The 6,026-nt window shown below is 54.4% G+C and overlaps 1 pseudogene; it reads left to right on the forward strand.

Moving 5' to 3' along the window:
• Positions 1–1,181: 1,181 nt before the first annotated feature.
• Positions 1,182–2,999, forward strand: LOC124668444 (annotated as a pseudogene).
• Positions 3,000–6,026: the final 3,027 nt, after the last annotated feature.

A 6,026-nucleotide genomic window follows, 5' to 3' on the forward strand; every position in this document is an offset into this window, starting at 1 on the left:
GAGTAACATAGCTAGTAACATCACACATCTCAAGGCTTTTGGTGACATGGTATGCTAATAAATGAAAAAAGAGAGTGAGATGGTAACTACAGTAGCTATGTTAGAGCATCTCCACTCGTCTCCCCACAGAGCCCCCCACGGCCACTTTTTTCATCCGGACGGCGAAAAACGGCCCAGTCAGGCCCCCGGTTCCTCGTTTTGGTCCGGATTTGAGCCTATTTTCGTCCGGACTCCCCATGCCATCCTCGGTTTCCCGGGGTCTCCCGAGGACTCCGGATGAAGCTAAACCAACCGCCCACGCCCACGTGTCTCCTCTTTCGTCCGGATTCCCCGAGCCATCCGCTTTTCCCCCGAGAAACGCCGCTTGGGGAGCACACGACTGGGAAACTACTCCTCCCCACGCCAAATCTTCCTCCAATCCGGACGAAAATTTCGCCGGATTTGGACGTGGGGAGCGCCAACGAGTGGGGATGCTCTTACCATAACATCACACACCTCAAGGCAAGATGAGTCTACAACATAATACATGATACAATGCATGACACCACATATAAGTTACTAACCACTATGAAGGTAGTAACCTAGACTAGTAACATATGTCATGTTACTAGTCTAGGTTACTCCCCACTATGACTAGCCTTATACACTTTATTTTTTTTCACAATTCGTAGTGTTGCAGTGGTAAAGTTTAACTTGCTCCAAAAAGTCCACCTGCCCTTTCAAATGCAGCAACTACTCCTTTCCCAACCGCGCCCACCGACCCACCAGTCAGCCTCGCTCGGGAGAGAAGGAAATACTACTTGTACTACTCGAAAAGTTACCCGGGCCGATCCAACCACTTCACTTCACTTGACTGAGCTGAGCTGAGCAGATGTGAGGTCGTTTGCTTTTGTTGGTTTGCTGCTCCAAATTTAAAGCGATTTAATGCCACCAGCGAGGCCGAGCGAGCAGTGAAGCCGCATCAATGGCGATGCCCCAATCCATCTGATCTCAGCTTTCCTTCGTTTACCACCACGCCCTCAGCTCAATCTTCTCCACAACACCATTTCTCCTCCGACCAAGCTCCTTCTGATGGTAAAGAGCATCCCTTTCTTTTGTTGTTTCTTCCTCTTATCTTTTTTGGTGAAGTCTGTTACCGGTGTCTGGTAGTAGCGCTGTCACTCTGCCGCCCTGACCTCTTCTGTTCCGCCATTATTTCGTCGTCTCCTAGCTCGAGCGAGCGACACACGAGATCGGACGGACGGACGGGTTCGAATTCAAATCACCAACCGGTGTTTCGCGTTGGTTTTGTAGATTAGTGAATTCCCTGCACATAGCTCTTCTTTCATGGTTTCTTGCTAGCGAAATCTTCAATTGGGCGAGCGCTCGGTCCAGCCATGGTGGCGGAGCCGCTCGTGCAGAAGGTGCTCTCCAGGGCGACCTCGTCCAAGAAGGCGAAGAAAGCCAGCGCCTTGTCGACGGCGGGGGAGGACGGCAGGGTGGGCATCCTGTCGTTCGAGGTGGCCAACGCCATGTCGCGCGCCGCCAGCCTCCACCGCTCCCTCTCCGACGCCGAGTCCGCGCGCCTGCTCGGCCCGCTCTGCCTCGGCTCCCGCGCCGTGCGCGCGCTCGTGGAGCCCGACGACGACGCGCGCCTCCTCGCCCTCGCGCTCGCCGAGAAGCTCGACGCGCTCAACCGCGTCGCCGCCGTCGCCGCCCGCCTCGGCCGCCGCTGCACGGCCCCGGCGCTCCAGGGGTTCGACCACGTCTACGCCGACCTCCTCGCCGGCCGCTCCGGTGCTGCCGCGCCCGCCTTCTCCGCGACGACGTCGCTCTTCCGCCAGCTCGACCGCCTGGCCGCCGCCACGGCCGCGCTGTACGCGGAGCTGGACGCGCTCGCCGACCTCGAGCAGTCCGCGCAGAAGCTCCCCACCGACGAGGCCCGCCGCCGGTTCCTCGCGCAGCGCCGCCGCCACGACGTGCGACGGCTCCGCGACGCCTCGCTCTGGGGCTGGACCTACGACAAGGCCGTGCTCCTGCTCGCCCGCGCCGTCTGCGCCATCTACCACCGCATCCGCCTCGTCTTCGGCGACCCCATGCTCGGCCTCGACCTCCTCCTCGCGCGCCGCCACGGGCAATGCGGCCAGAGCCGGCGGCTTTTCTCCGGCCCGGTCACCGCCCCAATCCGGAGCAGCCGGAATCTAAACGACGACGGTGCCAAGTCGGGGCCGATTGCCAAGGTCGATCTTGTCGACGCGCCGCGTCCGGCGAGCTCGAATTGCGGGGGGAACATGTTCATGGAGTGCCTGAGCCTGAGCAGCTCGGCATCGTGGAAGGACGACGGCGGGTTCGAGGACGACTTCTCGGAGGACGCCAGCTGCATCAGCACCATCAGGTCGGGGATGCTGGTGCCGTTCAGCGGCGAGTCCACGCCGCCGGCGCCGGCGACAACGACCAAGAAGAGACGTCCGCGGTTCGGCCCGAAGAGCACGGCGACGTCGCTGGCCCCGCCGTCGACGATCGGCGGCTCGGCCCTGTCGCTGCACTACGCCAACGTCATCATCATCATCGAGAAGCTGCTGCAGTACCCGCACCTGGTGGGCGAGGAGGCCCGGGACGACCTGTACCAGATGCTCCCGTGGAGCCTGAGGGCGTCGCTGAGGAAGAAGCTGCGGAGCTACGTCCGGAGCACGGCGATCTACGACGCGTTCGCCGCGCACGACTGGCGGGAGACGCTGGAGAAGACGCTGGCGTGGGTGGCGCCCATGGCGCACGACACCATGCGGTGGCAGGCCGAGAGGAGCTTCGAGCAGCAGCAGCTCGTGCGGCCCGACGGGAAGAACGTGCTGCTGCTGCAGACGCTGCACTTCGCCGACCGGGACAAGACGGAGGCGCTCATCTGCGACCTGCTCGTCGGACTCAACTACATTTGCCGCTACGAGCAGCAGCAGAACGCGATGCTCGACTGCGCCAGCAGCCTCGACTTCGACCACGACTATATGGAGTGACAGCTGCAGTAGAATTACTTACAACTTACAAGTAATGTGAGAGCAAAACAGAGGGTGCTTGTGTTCTTTTGGGGCTTGGATTTCTTTCTTTTTTGTGCATGGATGAGAACATCCATCTGTTCATAGATGAATGTGAATACGGGAAGATTGCGTAATGGATGATGCTCAATCTAATCCCTGGCCTGAAGGAAACTCAATCAAATTGCTGCTGTACATAGAGTAATTTACATGGTGGGGAAGATTTGTGGATGACTGTTCCCTCTGATCTATCATAATTTGTCAGGGGTTTAGTTCATATTGAAAAATTTGTATGGTGGGAAAGATTTGTGGATGACTAGATAAAACAACTATCTAACTTGGTAATGAAGTCACCAACTCATGTTACTACTCCTACCAGGCCCCCATGTTTAGCTACTGAACTTTAGCTATTCAGCATATAGAATGTTCAGACTTGATACATGTGAAGTCAGTGCCTTTGTCATTCTTTTATCGCCTGCATATGAGACTTTCGCCAAAAGCACACTGGGAAAGTCTAGGATACTGTCACGCAAAGGTATAACTTTAACGGAAATTCAATTGGTATTGCATCGGGCAGGGTTAGTAGACGTTGATGCTAACCCCAACTTGTGCTAAGCATCATCTGCTCGAAGGGGTACCACCTATCTTATCTCAAATGAAGATTGCAACGGCACAAAGGTGTGTAAATTCAGAGATCGCCCGTTTGAAAAACAAAGATGAATCATCACCACATGAGCTTTCTACTGCATGAACCGTGAGTGCTACTCGGTATATTTTCTGCTCATCTGACCATGTCGGTGCATGCAAGTTGGTAAAGCATGTGCAGTAACCACTCATTAGCCATCAGTAAGAAATGTGAGCGTTGTTCTTGGTTCATTTTTTGTTCGTCTTCTTTGGTGGTACTGATGGGGACAATAATGGTGTACACTCTCGCTTGCCGCCTATACTCTTCATGTTATCTGACTTTTTTCACACACTGTACTTGCGATCGCCGTGCGAAAATATCAACAGTTTTTTGATTATTGCCCATGAGACACTCGTACTGCCTCCGGGTCGCACGCACGTGCGGCTCCGGGACGATCGCATCTCCAGCCAAAGAAGACTCCAGATCGGGCCTTCCTGGCCATCGCGGCCGCCGGCGCCGGCGACCGTGGCGGCGCCCTGGCCGGCGAAGACGGCGAGGGGTGGGCGGCGCTCTCCTGGCTTCTTCTCTTCGCGCGGGGAGGCGGAGCAAGGGGAGAGCGCGCAGGGGTTGGTGCTCGGGCCGGTGTGGGGGCAGTTTGCAGCGATGGAGGGGCGATCTTAGGCGGCGGTACGCGGCGGCGCGAGCGGCGGATGGAGGAGGTCTAGGCCCTTGGGCTGATGGACTCCGGCTGATGCCCTCTGGCCATGGCCGACTCTGCCTGCTCTGGTCGTCTTCTCCGCCGCAGCACCACTCGTCCTCGTGCGGGCTTGGCGGCCAGGGTCGCCTTCGCTACCGTTTCGGTGTGTAGGGCGGTCGGGATGGCCGTTGCGTGGGGGCTCGGCCTGAATAAAGTCGGCGGTCCTAGGGTCTCTCTTGGGCGAAGATGAAGACCTGCCGGAGGCCTACCCTTCATGATCTGGCTGGAGTGTTGAGTTCCGGAAGGCGCCGCCGGCGAATGTAACAGTGCTTCTATTGCCTGGAGTTTGCTGGATCGGTGGTATTCGGTCGTGCGCGCCCATGCTTTTATTCCGACCGTTTGGTTTTGGAGGGTCGCTGCGCGAAGCTCTTTTCTATGTTGACACCAAGTGACAGCCGATCCATGGTGAAGTCGAAAGAAGAGAATATCATGAAGGCCGGATTTGGAGGATCGGCTAATGGAGGTTCAAGTATTTGCGTTGTTGAGGGGTTTGCTTGGTGTTCGGACTTCGCAACGGTGGTATGAAAGTGGGGCGGCAACACATGTGAAGTTCGGGATCTTACCTTTCGGGTGAAAACCCAAGGTCCTGCCTTAACTGTTGTGCCCGGCAATGTTCTTGTTGAAGACATTGTTTTGAGAGCGGAGACCATCTTCGTGGTGAAAACCTAAGATCTTTGATCGGGCGACGACAGCGCCGGTGCACTCGTTCCCTTCTTGGAGGCGTTGCTTTTGAAGAGTCCGAATTTCGCGTGTTGTCTCGGTGGTGGATGTATTACTGTTGCTAGGGCTGGGATACTGTAGCGGGACTTTTATTTCTTAGTTTTCTTTTTCTCTTTTTTAGCTGTGTGCATCCGTAATGTTAGTAGAATGTTGTGTTATTGCAAAGGCTGGATGTAATTGGTATCTTCTGATATTAATATATTCTCTTTATCGAAAAAAAGATTATTGCCCATGTGGTTCTGGATTCAGTCCAGCACTCAATTGGTGGTCGAATCAAGCTGCATCCGCAGTGATTGGTTACAGAATTTGAAGTTCATTTTGCCACGTGTGTACGTTGAGCACTCCAGGCCCAGCTAACTACTTCATTTCATTCCTTGAGCTCGAGCAGAAGATGAAAAGCTTTTTTTGCCTCCTAGTACCCGAAAGTGTTTTTTTTATACCCCCGAGTTACAGTGCTCTCTTTATATTAAAAAAATTAAAACATATATTTAGAAGCCTTAGAAAATCTGAAAATAATGACTTTGCTAATGATACTACACGCATGAAAAAATAATCAATTATAGGACTTGATTGGTGTTTATATCCAGGAGGTGATGGAAGAAGAAGCAAATTTGGAGAGATCGAGAGGGACAGCACTGCTGACTGACTGACTGACTGCTGTTGTTAGAAAAGCCATTGCCACCTGATCGACAGTCAGTCAGTGTTTGGCACAAATCGATCCTGCTGTCCTACCAATGTGTGGTAAAGAAGACAACACTATTTGTAGATATAGCATGCTAAACATTTGAATTTGGCCTTTAGTCATCCTCCATTCATGGTTGAGTTCGAAGTTGATTTTTGTTTGGCTACTGCTCCTCCTCTAGGACACTCACTGATGGAGTGTGTTTTTTACACTCACTGACTCACTTGGCTTGTCACT

Source organism: Lolium rigidum, chromosome 6 (assembly GCF_022539505.1).
Source record: "Lolium rigidum isolate FL_2022 chromosome 6, APGP_CSIRO_Lrig_0.1, whole genome shotgun sequence".
Classification (NCBI taxonomy): Eukaryota; Viridiplantae; Streptophyta; class Magnoliopsida; order Poales; family Poaceae; genus Lolium; species Lolium rigidum.